Below are 15,853 nucleotides of genomic sequence, written 5' to 3'. Positions count from 1 at the left end.
TCACCTCCCTTCAGGGAGAAAGCCCTCAGGGCCCAAACCTGGATGTGGACCTGACCCCATCACTTCCCCACAAGGGGACAGTGGGCAGGTGGCGGGATCTGCCTCAGGCACTCATCCACGAGGTGGAGGTGGCTGCAGCAGCTCCTTCCCAGTCAGGTGCACTGGTTAAATGAGACGGTGCGTGGTGAAATGCCAGGTGCGTGTTAAACACGCCATCAGGTTCAGCTATTATTTTTCTAACTGGGCAAGCCTGGCCTCCTATCTCTGACTTCTGTCTCCTCCCACAGCTGCATGGGCAAAGCATTTCACAGCACCAGACGCCTGCCCACCCCCAGCACCCACGATGCTCCACTTCCCTTGGTCAAAAGTCTGAAATCCTCTCAAGTGAGGTTTCTTTTGGGGTAAAAGAGTCCTTTTTCAAACGCTCTACCAGCAAGTGGAGGCGGGAAGCTGTGCAGGAGACGCTGAGAGGGTCACTTAGAGAGGAAGGTACTGCTGGGTGGGTTTGTGGTGGTCTTGGGGCAGGAGGTTCCAGGGAGGGGCCAGTTCCCAGAGGGCAGGACTCAGCCAGGGCCGCAAACTTGCAGGAGGGGCCCAGCAGAATATGCCTGCCCACCCAGGCACTGCAGGCCCCATGCCTCGGGGTCCCTGGGAATCATTTGAAGGAGCTCCGAGGATCAGTGGAAGCAAAGAGAAAAGAACGGGAAGCACCCCCGACGGACGGGCCTCCCGCCCCACTGGCAGCTGCCGTGTCCAGCTGGCCTGAGCCCACAGCACCTCCAAATATGAGCCCCACTCTCCTGGGAGAGCTGGGACAAGCCAGCTGAGTCCATAGCTCACCCCAATCACAGACCATTCACCAAGGGACCAGGTGTGGAAATCCTTGCTGTCAAAAACAGCAGCCACCTGTGGCAAATTAGATTTAAATTCATCAAAATCAAGTAAAATTTAAAATGTAATTCATCAGACACACAAGCCACATGTGCATCTCAGTGGCCATGCATGGCCAGCGGCTGTAGCAGTGGACAGCCCACAGAAGAACATTTCCACGACCATGGAAACTTCCATTGGATCAGATCACACTTCTGTAAAATTACACAAAACAAGATGTGGCATGCTGCCCAGCTGGAGGGACAATGGCTGGAAGAAGGTGACACGCGGCGTCAGGCAGGACAGACGCGGTGTAGATGCTTCCCCTTTGCCTCCCAACTCTTCTCCCCTCAGGATTTAATTAGATTTTTATGTGCACGTTTATTTCTGGGAGAGGGCATGGGGCATCTTTTGAGGGACTGCCTTGGGCCGGGCATTCTCATGTGCTGTGGCTTCTCACTGCTCACAGCAGGTATATTCGAGAAAGTTGCCACAAATGATGAATTAATGAATCCTGCACCACCGCTCCTCAGGACACATGGGGCTAGGTTCCTGCAAGCCTCCGGTCACATCTTTGTCAATGGACCCAGGAGGAGCCTCGTTTTGTGTGTGTTCCTGTTGAAAGGCACCTGATTTCAGAGGCACTGACCCTAGGCGGGCGGCATCATCACCCACCCCTGAGCGAAGCTCATCTCACACATGTTTTCTCAAAGAAGGGCCTCCCCGCCCCTTGTGCTTAGGACATCAGACAGCACATTAGCACCATGCTTGGCCTGTTTTAAACACAAGATGTGTGACTATGAAAGGATACTTGTTCACAGGCTGAGCCCTGAAGCAAGAAGGCAGAATGCGGCCTTGTTCAATCTCAGCTGGGAACATGTGTAGGAAAAGCAGCACGTCTGGTGACTCAATCTTTCCTCCCAGAGGAAGACGTGTGCACGTCCTCAAAAGCTCTATAATTTGGAATTATAAATAAATTCTAGTGAGCAGGCAAATTTGCAAGCACAGATTCCACCAGCACTGAGGAGTGACCATTTACTAACCACCCCTCCTGAAACGCAGCGCCCGACTCCAAGCCCTGGGCCTGGAATCCACACTCACGCTGTTTCCACCAGCCGCACCTGCTCCTGAGGGGGCTCTTGCGCTTCTAAGCACTTTCCGTGGATCTGCCGAGCGAACTATGAAATGTGCAAAACAGATGCTCTTATTCAAATTTTTTAAATGAAAAAACCAAAATCCATTATCTTTCCCCAGATACAAAGTGGCTGAGCTGAGGAAATAACTCAGATGCTATCTTCATTCTACCCAGATTTTTCCTTTCAAAATATGCCGGGGCCACAATGATTCATCCGAGCATTTGACGAGACTTCCGGGCCCCTGTGCCCAGCAGTGAGAGTCTCACCTGAGACAGGCCTCATCCCTCCCCTCGCTCTAAGTCACAGCGAAAAAAGCAAACGAGCAGGAAATTACAATCCATGGTGCAGAGTTCCGCATGAAGAGGCTCCAGGAGGACACGGGGCCTCAGACCTGGCTGCTGAAATCATCACTGGAAAACATCAGACACAAAGAGAAGGAGGGCTCTCCTGAACTCAGCCACATGGTACAGAGCGTCTGAAAACCCTGACACCCATCAGCCATCAGGAGGGACAGGCACGGGAGGGGAAGCTCTATGGCAGCGTGACCCTATGGTCATTGCAGCAATTGGATGAGACGGGAAGCCCCACCACCCTGAGGAAGCGCAGAAGCTAACATCTCCACCAGCTTTTAGGATTCCTGCGTTCTCACGACCACAAGGTCCCAGTGTGTGTATGTGCTACTGAAAGGAATAAGATGAAAAGTGAGCCAAAGACACCTGCCCACCCGCTGCCCTCCGGGGTCACCTGCCCTCCAGGGTCACCTGCCCTCCCCGGCCCTCCGGGGTCACCTGCCCTCCCCTGCCCTCCGGGGTCACCTGCCCTCCCCTGCCCTCTGGGGTCACCTGCCCTCCCCGGCCCTCTGGGGTCACCCACCCTCCCCCTGCCCTCCCCCTGCCCTCCGGGGTCACCTGCTCCCCACCTTCCCTCCAGGGTCTGGCGACAGTGACACTGGCTACCTTCGTGGCCAGCATGGAGGCATTCAGGTTGCTTGCATTGCTGTGGCAACTCTGCAACATGATTTTTAATAATGCAATTATGTAACCAAACGTTGTTACTGTAGGAAAACATTCTATGTGGAGACTTGCTCAGTTACTTTCGATTTGTTTCCATTGCCCAGGGATCTCATGGTCACTCCATCCATGGAAAATCCAGAATCTTCCTTAATGCCTTAATTGTACATTTCTTCTCAATGCCTTAACTGTACATTTCTCTTGCTGACGTGAACCAAAAAACGTCTGTATCACAGGACTGCAGAGGGATATACACTCTCTTGAAAAGGCTTGTGATGACAGAGGCTTGAGCCGATACGGCTTGAAGGTCTGGCGGCTCGGCCACGGTGTAAATGGTGATTTCCAGAGTTGAATCCAGTCATAGCTATAGCCCCTCTCTCTCCCTGACATCCCCTTCTCTGTTGGAAATCTCTGGCCTCGTGTGTCCTGGTTCTTTACCACATTTCCCCTTTGCCAGCCCCTGTCTAAGTGAGAATGCAAACAAGGAAGCATTTGTCAAGTGCCTCCTGAGCTGGGCACTGCACTAACCTAACTCGAGGAGACGGCAATGTGGTCCCTCCCAAATGCCTTGGGAGTGAGTGCCCGCTTCTGCATCTGCGGGGAACTCCTGCTACCTTCTCTAGCCTATTGCTCACTGCGGCATTTTCAGATCTTGTCCCAAGTGGCAACTTCTGGTCGTTTCGTTCAACAAAGCGTCATTGTCACAAAGCTGATGAGTTGCAAATGTTCACACAACCACCGAGTCAGGCTGGGAGGCTCCATGGCGACCTCATCCCACCCATTCCATTTTGCAGGGGTGTCACTCGGGGTGAGTGAGTGCACACCTCCCGGCCTTGATTTCTTTGTCTGTATAATAAAGAAATCAGATTGGCTTCCTGGGGCCTGTGTGAAGGTTACACGAAGTCTGAATGCACAACAGAGTGTGCTGCTGCCATCCGAGGCCGTCCAGCAGAGGAGGGCCTGCAGCTCCGAGGCGCTTTGGCTCTGCTGAGCACTGGAGGGTTCCCCCGTCAAGTCAACGTGCCCCAGGTCTGGGACAAAGCAAGAGAGGCTCCCAGAGTCACAGGACAGACATCCGCGGGGCTGAGTGCCCACGAGCAGCAGTCTTGAGGCGGGGCGGGCCAGGATACTGAGTCCAGGTCTGAGGAGCAGAGGCGTACGCTGACCCCAAGTACCAGGCCACCACGTATGGCACAGTCCTAGTACACGGGAGAGACCAGCCTATCTTACTCAGGTTGGCTTAGCTAAAGCAAGCTCTTAGAAGACCTTCGCTGCCGGCAGAGCACACATCACGCCCGGCCGGGCTCTGTGCTGATTCCCACGTGGCCGGCTCTATCATCAGCTCACTCACCTTCACAACCCCAGTCCTGGAAGCTGCTGATATTTGAAATATCAGGAAAGTATCTTTGCCCAGAAGATATATGACAAAGTTTAATCTGCTTGAAAACAGGCCTTTGATGCATGCAAGAGAGAGAGAAGCCCAAATGCATGGCCCTCCAAGAGAGGTCCCACTCCGGCAGACCACACGCACCTCGCCCCTGCACCTGCCAGGCTGCCCTAACCCTCCACGCACTTGCTCCCAGGTAAGCCCCTCATGCACAGTGCCCCAGGAGGGCCTGAGAGGCCACATGCCGCTTTCCCAAGCCTGCACCTCGACCTCCTTCCAGCCAGAGCAGCCCTGGCCAGAGTGTAAGGACCATCGGTCCCCATCTCCCATCATGGCCCCTGCACCTGTCACCCAGCAGACCCATTAAAGAAGGCCCGACCAAGCAGAATGTCCCAAAATGGAAGAGAAAATGGCCGGAACTGATCCTAACCACCCACTCTGATTCTTCCCTCCCTTCTACAGATGCAGCCTAGTTCCTGGGCCAGGGGTCAGCTGTCCTCTCAGTGTCTTTGATGGAAAGTTCCTGTTACAAAAAAAAAAAACAGGCACATACCAGGGCCAGGGGAATGCCCAGCACGAGTACAGAGAATCGAGGGGTTTTTCCATCAGCACTCCCAGGGGAGGGAGCCACGAGCCCACCCCAGGGCCCTGAGTGGCCTCTGCTGCCCCCCACCCCAGCACCCTGCGTGGCAGCTGCTGTCCCCTCCCCTGGCACCCCCTCACCCTGACCCCTCCCTACACAGCTGGTCTCCTGAGAAGAGGGCTGGCAGGGCTTCCTCAGTCTTTCCAACACTGCAGAGCTCCCATTTCCAAAGCTGAGCTGTGATTATATGTTGGGCATTTTATACACATCCCGGCAATGTCACAAGTGGGCCGCAGCCTCATGGAGGCATTCAGGCCATGGTTGGTGGTGGTGGTGATGGCCACACAAGGGGAGTGGCCGTGCTCAGGCTTGGGGGAAGCACCTCTGGGCACCAGTCACAGGGAGAAGGCCCAGGCCCAGGAACAAGGCAGCCTGTCCCGCAAGGCTCCCAGCACCTTCTGTCTAGGGGACTTCAGGACACAGGGACAGAGCACCTGAGAAACTCACAGCCTACTGACCATGGTACAAGCAAAGCACCAGATGTGGCATGCTCACTCGCCCGCCCCAACCGTGAAGCCCACAGCTGGCTCCACGCTCTGTGACATGGATACACAAACGCGCAAGACGTGGAGGACAGAGGGGCGAGCAGCTCTGCTCACATTCCCCTGAGGACTAGAAATTAAGATGGAGCCGACTGAGTAGGCAAAGCCTGTGCCCAGCCTCTCGATTCAGGGCGGTGCAGGGTCCCATGGAGGAGGTCGCCAGAGGCACAGCCATGTGCCAGTCACAGCCAGGCCCATGGGCTGCCCAGGTCGGTCCCACTCCAGCTCCTTTCCTGTGCCCCTCCCTCCTTCCATGTCCACAGCTTCCCCACACACAAAGCCGGCTCTTCCTGCAAAGACCCGGTGACATCCTTGCTCCTCAGAGGCCTTTGGGGGGGATGCTGACGCCCTTTGTGCTGCTCCAGAAGAAGGAGGCGCTCTGTGTGGGGCTGTCCCTCTCAGCACAAAGGTGCAGGACACTTTTCCTCTGGCTCAGGATGGGGGCCTTGGCATCCTTGAACCTGCTCATACAGGTAAAGCAGAGATCACCAGCAGAGATCACCAAATCATCGCAGAGATCACCAGCAGAGATCACCAAATCATTGCAGAGATCACCAAATCATTGCAGAGATCACCAGCAGAGATCACCAAATCATCGCAGAGATCACCAGCAGAGATCACCAAATCATTGCAGAGATCACCAAATCATTGCAGAGATCACCAGCAGAGATCACCAAATCATCGCAGAGATCACCAGCAGAGATCACCAAATCATCGCAGAGATCACCAGCAGAGATCACCAAATCATCGCAGAGATCACCAGCAGAGATCACCAAATCATCGCAGAGATCACCAGCAGAGATCACCAAATCATTGCAGAGATCACCAGCAGAGATCACCAAATCATCACAGAGATCACCAGCAGAGATCACCAAATCATCGCAGAGATCACCAGCAGAGATCACCAAATCATCGCAAAGATCACCAGCAGTTGTCTGGGTGATGTGTATTATTTTTCTGCTTGCCTAGTTTTAAACTGACTAGAATGAACTTTTATTACTTTTATCAAGAAAAATAAAGTTGTGAATTTAAATGGCGACCAGGTGGACTGTATATGGGTAGCGAGTTTTAGTGGTAATTTCAAAGCATGTAAAAACTGTCAGGCCCCATCTCAGTTAAAAAAAAAAAAAAGGCCACCTCAGTGAGACTGCGCTGCCCTTCCTCCTGTCCCTCAGGTGGGAGCTCTGCGGTGTTCTCATGCCACATGGCTAATTCCATTTGAACACAAGTGGCCATATCAGTGAATACGCTGCGCAGAGAGCAGTCAGTGTTGTGTTTGAGAGGACCCTGGGGTGTCTCTTCAGACCCCCGCAGCCCCTATGGCTCCAGGTGACCAGGGGCCATCCTCAGGCTGCGGGATCTCCGTGGCCCAATTCCAGCTTGCAGACATCCACCCTCTCTCAGCACCTCCTCCGTTCCCACACACAGCAGCAGAAATGGGTGAGGGAGGCCCTTCTCTCTCTCACCAGAGACAAGCTATAGGACGCCAAAGTCTGTTCTGTTTGACTTGGTCTCAGCTCATCTCTGTAGTCTCCTGCTTTGAAGGGCTGGCTGTGACCAGGTAAGCTTGTCCCTCCCCAGGCCAGGATGCCACTGTCTGCCACCTGCCCCACCCCAGGTTGATTTGGGCCAATGGCAGAAATGTGTACAAAATTAGAGTATTTCAGAAAAGAGAGCTTAGTCACGTGTTTATCAAACCAGGCTGTGGGCTGCCCCACCATGGCCCTAGTTTCGGGAGGGCCACCTCGGGCACCCAGGCCTCCCCTCTGAGGTCGGCTCCTGAGCCCTGCCCACTTCTCTATGACACTTCTGCTCCCTCAGCCCTCTCACCCCTCCTTTCTGAAGGTGCCATGGGCTTCCTGCCCAGACCCGGTCTGATAAATGCACCTAACAGTCCAGAACAGTGATTCCCAAACTGTTTATGAGAACGCGCGTACACAAACTGGAAGTGTCTGCAAGTTCTCTGCACAGGGGCTCAGCCAACAAGGTTTCAAGACCACCACCCTCGGGGGCAACGCAAGGGCTCTTCTGAATGTGTTCCTTCCAGTTCAGGGGACTTTTATAGTTTTTTAAATATTTAACTATAAAAATTTACAGAAGAGTCCACGTAGACAATCTGGATGTCTTCAAAAAGAAATCTCGGCCTTCTCCACCCTCCCGTTGCCCTCTTCAGCATTCAAGTGGCCCGAGTCTCCCCAGTGGAGATGAGCCCTGAGATCTGGCAGCCCCCCAGCCACCACGGAGAGTCGCCCCAAATCAACAAGGGCGCCATGTTCTTGTCTTGGGTACTGGTCACAAAGCACCCATTGGCCTTATTCTGCAGAAGCCACTGTTTAGAGCATCTTCGGGGCTCCTCAAGAGCTGCAGAGCTCCTTGGAGGGAGGTTCCCCAGCTCACGGGTGGGCAGGGTTACCTGCTTAGACCAGGCAAGTTTGGTGAAGCTTGGATGCTGCATTTTGGTGGGAGGTGGAAAGAACGCAGATCCCAGACCCCCATCCGGAGAGGGTTTGGCACCAGGGCGAGTGAAGTCAGCAGCACTGAAGGGCAGTACCCCTAAAACAAGATGAGGCCCAGGCACAGGCTTCCCTGGAACCCTCAGCCTGGGCTGGAACACATCCGGAAGCTGAGGTGTTCACAAACCAGTGGGAAGCACAGTGATTCTGAGAAAACTTTTGGTTTTGCATTTAGTTCCAGGGCCTGAATATAGTTGATCTCTTTCCAAGGGGAAAATGAAGGTCTCAACTAAATTGCCTTCTTTTTGTGAAGTCTGTTTGTGCCCAGGATAAAAGAGAATGTTTTGTCCCTTTCAAAATCAAGCAATTTGTGTCTTTGAGCATCAGATGTTGTGTGTGATGATTACGCAGCTGACTGCCTCGAGTCTGTCTGTTTCACACCTCAGTTTTAAAGCACTGACCATCATAAATCTGAATGTTACCTCCATGGTTCTATCCCTGGCTCCTGTGCAGACATCCTAGAAGGTGAGGATTCTGAGTTTAAGCCAGACCTTTAGGTTCACGAATGTGACAGGGCATTCGTTCAGGTAGGGGACAGACCCTGGTGTGCAGCTTGACTTATAACTGAAACGCTTAGACATGTAACATGAGAGCCTACTCTTGCACTCGTGCTCTGGACCACACAAACTCAGGGAGGGGCAGCCAGCTCTGCATGTTCTGGAGTTCAGTGGTTTGCTTGCTGGAAGCCTGCTTTTGTGGACCACCGAACCACGAAAGCCAGAATATGAGGGTTTAGATAGGCCAGGAGGTCAGTGTCTTCAATTTCAGCTGAAGGATATGAGGCTCAGAGTCAGGATTGGAAAAGATGAGTGGTTTCATATAATTAACAAAATCCAAAAGAAGAAAAACTCCTATGTTTACATGCAAAGGTAAAAAGCCACTTCTAAAGAATTAAAATGACCAGAGTGAAGACACAGTCCCTCCGCCAGACACCGCACACCACGCTAAATTTTTGCCGAATGCTCTGTTGCTAAGTGTGGCGCCGTGCAGATTCCTTTTCTTCTAAGTGTATGACTTTACAACCTTTGCTGAAAACCTAAAAATGATGGCAAAAATGTCTACAGCAGAACTCAACTACAGCCATTTAAGTCAAACCAGTTAGGAGATTCATGTTCTAAGGTGTATCTCTGTTATATGCTTTCTTTAAAATTAAAAATAGCTGCAGTATATGGTGACATTGACAAAATAATAAAAATCAACTCTCACAGTAATTCCAACCATTGTCTCCACAAATAAGTACAATCCTAAGTCCTTAAACACCAATTCTGAGGAATATCACAATCACCGTACAGGAAATAAACATTCTTCATGTTGAAAATATATACCTTTCAGAGTAATTAACACATTCTCTACTGAATGTTTTCTCCAAGGGGCCAGGAACATTGATGTAACAATTGTTTCCTAAAACATTATTTCAACTTTTCAAAGAGAAAAAAAGTGGTATTTTAAGAATTTATTTAAAACTTTGCAGAAAAGACTGGAGCCATCTTTTTCACTTTCGAGATAACGCATCCTTGCTCTATGGCATTCTTAATTATACACATAAGCCAAAACTGAAGCTGCCGTAAAATATGTATCTGGATGTTTTCCTGTTTGTCTGTCAGGAACCTGTATTCTTCAGAAATTGCCAGAGGAAGCTTCATGCGTAGGTTTCTGAATCGTGTGCTCAGGAGGGCACGGTGAGAATGAGGTCTGCAAACCCTCCGTGTCAGCAGTGGACAAGAAGCACTCATCCGTGAACAAGCTCCTCATTTTCAACAGCACAAGGAAACAAGGAAATCTTCCAAGTAGTGACAGGCTTTGGACCAGATCTTTGAACTTTGGAGACGTAATTTGCATAGAGCAGTAACAAAGCACTTAACCGACGTCCCAAAGTTTCAGAAAGGAGAAGGTCAAGTAGAGCAGGATGAAAACAGAAGAAAGAAATGGGCGCGCTGTGGTGCAGTTTTTGACAGTTAATTATCTGTCATAATGCCCTTTGGCACTGTTGCCACAGCTGGACCATGAAAACACAACTCCTGATTTCCTTCCACAGTTCCGTGTCTAACATTTCTCTAATGACCCGAAGTCATCACTGTTAATCTACATTCTCATTCCCTTACAAATCAAATACACGGATTCAAGCATCTCTATTCTGTATGTACATACTGCCTTATCTTGCAGATAATCTCGTCCAGCGAAGTAGATACAAATTATTTGATGATTAAGGATTAAAAGACTTAAGTGAAGCTAACGGGAGAAAAGAGAATCAGTAAAAATAATGAAAAGATTTTTGACTTTATTTACATTCACCTAAGGAAAGTTCATTGTGTTTGCCCTAATTTAACAGGTCAGCTTTCCTGTATTAGATGACATTCGCCAGAGGAGAAAAGCCACAGGGAACAAATCCGCTGCACTCTGGATCTTATTCCATCTCCTCCATCTCCCCCTCCACCTTCACAGCTAGTTCCACAGGTTAAAAAAGAAATCATCACAGCCAGGTGAGTCCACAGACCTCATACCCATCAGGAACAGCCACTGACCCAGCTGAGTCTGTTTCAGACCAGAATAGCACTGGCACTGTCCCAGTGTTTCCGAGTAGCTGTGAGCAGCCGGCCATGGTCAAAGGGGCCAGGTGGCCACACTCGCACTGGTGACCTCCTCACAGGGTCTGCTTACAGAACTAAAGAAACTGCCACTACCCACCGTGGTCACCACAGCAGGTGGCCCCAGGGCACAAGATGGGAGCCGGTGGGTGGGTGGTGGACATTTGACCCTCATGGCCTTTAGACTGGAGGCAGGGGACCTGCCATTCAGGCACAGCGAGCCCTGGCCAGAGACCAGGCAAGGGAGGATGAGTGGGCTGGGGAGAACTCACCTGGGAAAGTTCCAGATCACCAGAGTTCCCCCTGCCCCCCAGTCCCTGTCTTGTCCACCCCCCCCACTCCTGTCCCTGAGCCTCCTCGTTCCCACACGTATGCCCCACATTGGTACCCTGGGAGATCGAGCGTTTAAAAAAGAAAGGAGCAGCTCTTTCCCCAACAAGGGGCTTGTGCCTGGCTCGTGGGATGCCAGGGCTCCAAGACAGGAGGAGGAAGTCTCTTCTCCAAGTCAGCGCAGCTTTCACCGGAGTAAGGGCAGAGTGGGCTTGGGTCACGAGCAGGGGAAGCAGAGCTGGGAGGAGGACCTGGGTGAAGAGCTCCATGCACAACAACGTGCCGGCCCCGTCTGCTGAGGCCCCCATCCCCGATGTGTCGGCACTCTGTCCCGGCTCCCCTCCGAAAGCCTGCACTGGCCATACGCCCGCCACACACCCAGATGCCATCTGGCTGGGCTCTGGGGCTGTGCAGTGCCCAGGGTGTGTGTGTGAGCCAGCGCTCACCATGGAACCGTTCCTCTGCCAAGAGTACAGTTAGCCCAAGCGATGCAGGGAGAACATGTGCTTGGCCATCGAGAATAGGGGACAGTCATTACAAGTGGCTTTTATGTCTTCAAATAACCAGAGAGAACATCAGAGTCAAGACCAGAGTCCAAAGCCGTCCTTTCCTGAAACCTGCCCAGAGCCTGGCCAGACGCCCGGAGCCACCGACAGAACCCTCCTCCCCTCCCCTCTCCTTTCTGCACACTTCCGAAGCCAGTTCTGCACAACTCGGAATCAGCAACCTGCACACCCTCAGGCAAAAAAGAGCCAAGTTATCACCTGAGAAAGTGTGTACTGTGAAGGGGAGAACTTTGCATCAACACCACCAAAGAGTTAAAACGAAGAAAATTATGATTTTCAGGCTGAACAGTGCTGTGACATACGATCCACAATTTGCATCCAGAATGAAATCTATTTATCATTTCTTCCACAGCAGAAATACTCCAGGAACTTTCCTCCACGGTTTCCTTTGCCTTGAGTTGAAGGGTAATTCTGTGACAATTAACAATCTTTTCTTTCACATCCATTCAACCTTAGGGTAAGAATAAAGGCACCGTGCCTGCAGCTCTGTCAGCAGGAGAAAGTCAGAAGGACTTGTCACTTGTCGTGGTTTTTGACAAAGTGTATAATGGGAGCCAAAAGAATCCTGGGTTTTTTTTCCCCCAAAATGAATGTGAAATAGATTTAAAAATCAAAATGTATTTAGGTGCTCGTGATATTGAAAAGCACAGAACACTTACTGCAGCAGAGTAAAATATATACAATTAGAATCCTCATTTTGAAAGACTTCAATGAGGTAACATTTGTTAGACCTGAAACGCATGGAGGCATTTCAGCAAAGCATAAAAACATGCAGTTGCGTAAACTAATTGGATAATGACATATGTTACCACAACTGTCAGCTTCCACTGTGCCTTTAAAAAGTTCCTTTTCTTAAGCATGTAATTTCATTGTTAAAATACCAACACAACACACAGATACCTGATGGCCGGCATTAACCCCGGCCCACATCCCCGCCGTAGCTGCATGCACGCAAACACTCCCGCGCTTCGGTCCCATTCCATTTGCTCTCATTTCCGTGAGGGCAGCAGGCTCACCAGGCACTGATCCAGCGTCTCCAGACACTGTCAAAGTTTAGGCATTTAAAATTGCACATCACGGTACTCATTTCAATTTCTCCATTCTTCAGTTCTGGACCACTCATGGAGTTTGCAGAGCCCTTAGGCTAAGCCAGGAAAATGCCCACTATCCCTTAGGAGCCTCACAGAAAAGGTAACCCGGAGAGAAGCCACCCATGACAGGGAAAGCACCGCCGTCCCCGTGACCACTGCAGTCCAGCCAGAACAACACTTTCTTCTGGACCCTGCTGTCTTTGCCCACCTCATCCTGGACACTTCTCCGCTTACGAAGGTACATTTTCTTTTCTTTTTCTGCCCACTGACCTGTGTTTAGAGCCAAGCAAACAGAACTTAAAACAGCAACCAAAAATTATTCCCAAAAGAGCAACTGGAGTATTCTATGAGAAGGAGCCTCATCTCACACTTACAGTCTGAGTAGACATGCTAAGCACCGTGCTGCATGGTAACAACAAATGACCTCATGGAAAAGTCCCCTTTTATCTGCTGGCCCCAGGCTCTGGATTTGGGAACACCGAGGTCATTTCCATACGCCAATATAACGATTGGGATGGCAGACTTTTTTGCAACACAACTTTTCACCAACTTGAGATAGAGAACAAAAGTCTCTGCTGCCCATGGAGCAGCAGCCAGCAAGCTGTCTACAGGCGGCAGTTCCAGCCCCTGCCTCGACGCCAGCAGCCCGCTGCCTCTGCACAGCCAACTTCCAAGCTAAGTTCAGCAACCAGATTTCACCAGGAGAAGCCATCAGTCTACCTCCAGACCACATTACGCCCAGCACTGGCAGGTACCACTGGGTCTCCAAGGACCCCAGACACAGCCATGAGGGTCAGCACAGCTCCCATGACCAGCAGGCTCCTCAAAAGGTTCCGCGCTTGCTGAGAGGCACGGCAGCTGTCAGATCCACCTGTGAGCCAGGTCGAAGCCCCCACAATCCAGACGCCGCTTCCCTCCACCCACCGTGTCCTGCTCTCTCCGTCTCCACCCTGCCCCCCAAACTTAGCAGAAAATCCATAGCAAGTTGTCCCCTCAACACTTTACCTGGTCCCAGTTGAGCCCACGATGCACCATCCGCTCCTCCCGGGGCCCAGCCTGCTCACCTCCTGAGTGCCGTGTCCCGTCACTCACTGGTGCCAGGCTGTGGAGCTGGCAGGTCCCCGAGAAACAAGCCTGCTCCTGTGAGCTCTGTGCAGCCGCGGCAGCCTTTGCAGTGATGAACACAGCTTGAGCCCGTCCACAATTAACTGAATATTGTACAGCAGCCACAAATCAACAACGAAACCGGCGCGCAAATAAAGCCGGCTGCCGTTTCCGAGGGAGGCAGAAGGGCAGAGCCACCGAGTGCTTCGCTTCTTCTTCAAGATCATTCCAGCCAGCTCCTTCTGCTATTTTTACTGTACCATAATGCACTAGGTCTGGCTTTTACCCTATTGAAAGAACATGAATATATTATTATCCACACAAAAGAGCAGGTTATTGTTTATGAATTACCAGCCTTCCCAGCAACAAAGGCTATTTTCATAAGAAAACTCAATTTCATTTTAGCTCCAATTTGATTACCAGCTGAAGAAAAGAAGCTCTGCTCCTAAGCCTCAAAGGATTTTTATTCATACCATTGAATGGGCTTTATTGCTTCCTTTTCAAAACTGACGTAGAAAGCTTTTAGAGTAAAACATTGACAAAAAATTATTGCGCTGCTATTTTGTGCAATAACAGAGCTGAAGAGGGGCAATGATTTCTCAGTCATCCTTCACTGTACTCCAGAATAGCGGAGGCTGGAATTAATGACAGACCAGGGAGAGGAGGCACGCGAAGGTCTCACAATGCACGTCAAATCTAAATGATCACTATACATTGAAAGGCCCCCAAAAAAGCCCACAGCTGATTGATTCATGGCTTTCACAAGAAAGACAGGCTTGAAGGGTTTATTGCACCACAATTTACTTGGAATTATCATAAAAATGAATGTAGAGGCTGAATGTCACCCCGGCAGGCTCCAAAACCACACGCCCAGGGACAAAGTTCACGCGCACCCCACGCTGCGCCAAGGGCTGTCAGGGTGGCTGCCGTCGGGCTTGACTCTGGAGAATCTTTACCCCAGAATAGGCTTTCATCTTCACAATCTTAGAATGGAAAAAAATCTGGCCCAGGAGCCCAGAGGCTGGACGTGCCTGCTACGCACCTGCGTGGTGCTGGGGGGCCCTGGTGGGCACATGTCCCTGGTCCTGTTTGTTCTCATCCCCCAGAGAAGTGAGAAGTCCACGAGGACTGGAGTGCTCATGAGAAGGGTTTAGGGTAAGTGTTTAAACGATACAGGTAGTTACTGTTGAAATGACTTTCTCCACATGCACATTAGAATTCCTTTCATTAAAAGTTGAGCAATAATGGCCATGCTGGCAGGGTCGCCAAAGAAACCTGCACTTGCAATTATGCGAATAGAGTCTTCGGTATAAAAACACGCTGTTCCCAAGGCCCCTAGACAACGTCTTGTTCATGTAGATGCCTCAGGCGAGATCTGACGACCTCCGCCAACCAGCGCCTAAAGGTGCCTCAGCACTTCTCAGCGGCCTGGAGACCCACTCCTCTCCGGCCTTTCTCATCCATCACAGTCAGGATTTATGCGTGAAGAGTGTGCGACCTTCAATGTTTTGTTTGCTGAGAAATACTCACATTTAAAAACAAACACACCAGAGAAAAGGTAAAAATGCCCCCACTTGGCCACTGCATTTTCAAAAGACTTGTTGAATTCCAACGTGGTCAAGGTTTTCTCAGTTCTCCGCCACAGTCAAGCACTCTGCCCACTCTCTCTCAGCTTCTGGAGCACAGACATGATGCCAGCTGTCCTCTGGGGAGGAGCTGGGTTGACAGAGGAGCCGTGTGTCCTTCCCAGGTCATCACACACAGCAGGAGGGGCTGGCCTGGCTCAGCCCTGCCACCTTGAACTCTCCTCCAACCACCAGCCCTGTGGGGCTCTGCCTGAAATCCGAGGCGTCTCACAGGAAATCCTCTGGGGTCTCAGGGTTGCCACATGTGCCTTGAAGGTTCTCAGAACCATTGCTCTAAACTGAATGACTTCAAGGTCCCCGAACATTACTGTTTAGTAGAAAACAGGAAGATGTCGCTGCAATAAACCCTTCTCCATGGCTCCCCTCGTCCTGGCCCCAGAATGGCTACAATCTCGTAACCACCAGCACTGTATTTCAACAATGTCAAGGC

At 51.1% G+C, this 15,853-nt stretch overlaps 1 protein-coding gene and 1 pseudogene across 5 annotated transcripts in view; one reads left to right on the top strand and one right to left on the bottom strand.

The window, feature by feature from the left end:
• Nucleotides 1-827, top strand: part of LOC100406647 (cysteine-rich protein 2-binding protein-like) — a 32,452-nt pseudogene extending 31,625 nt beyond the window's left edge.
• Nucleotides 1-14,002, bottom strand: part of SOX1 (SRY-box transcription factor 1) — a 703,575-nt gene extending 689,573 nt beyond the window's left edge. For 4 of the 5 annotated variants that reach the window (XR_013520430.1, XR_013520417.1, XR_013520424.1 and 1 more), the window contains exon 1: nucleotides 13,679-14,002. The gene's annotated coding sequence lies outside the window, so the exon portion shown is untranslated. The remainder of the gene's footprint in view (nucleotides 1-13,678) is intronic. The other variant, XR_013520444.1, reaches the window with a different exon arrangement.
• Between the last annotated feature and the right edge of the window lie 1,851 nt (nucleotides 14,003-15,853).

Source organism: Callithrix jacchus, chromosome 1 (genome assembly GCF_049354715.1).
Source record: "Callithrix jacchus isolate 240 chromosome 1, calJac240_pri, whole genome shotgun sequence".
NCBI classification, from domain to species: Eukaryota; Metazoa; Chordata; class Mammalia; order Primates; family Cebidae; genus Callithrix; species Callithrix jacchus.
Note: the sequence above shows the minus strand (reverse complement) of the source record. Positions and strands in the feature narration are given on the sequence as shown.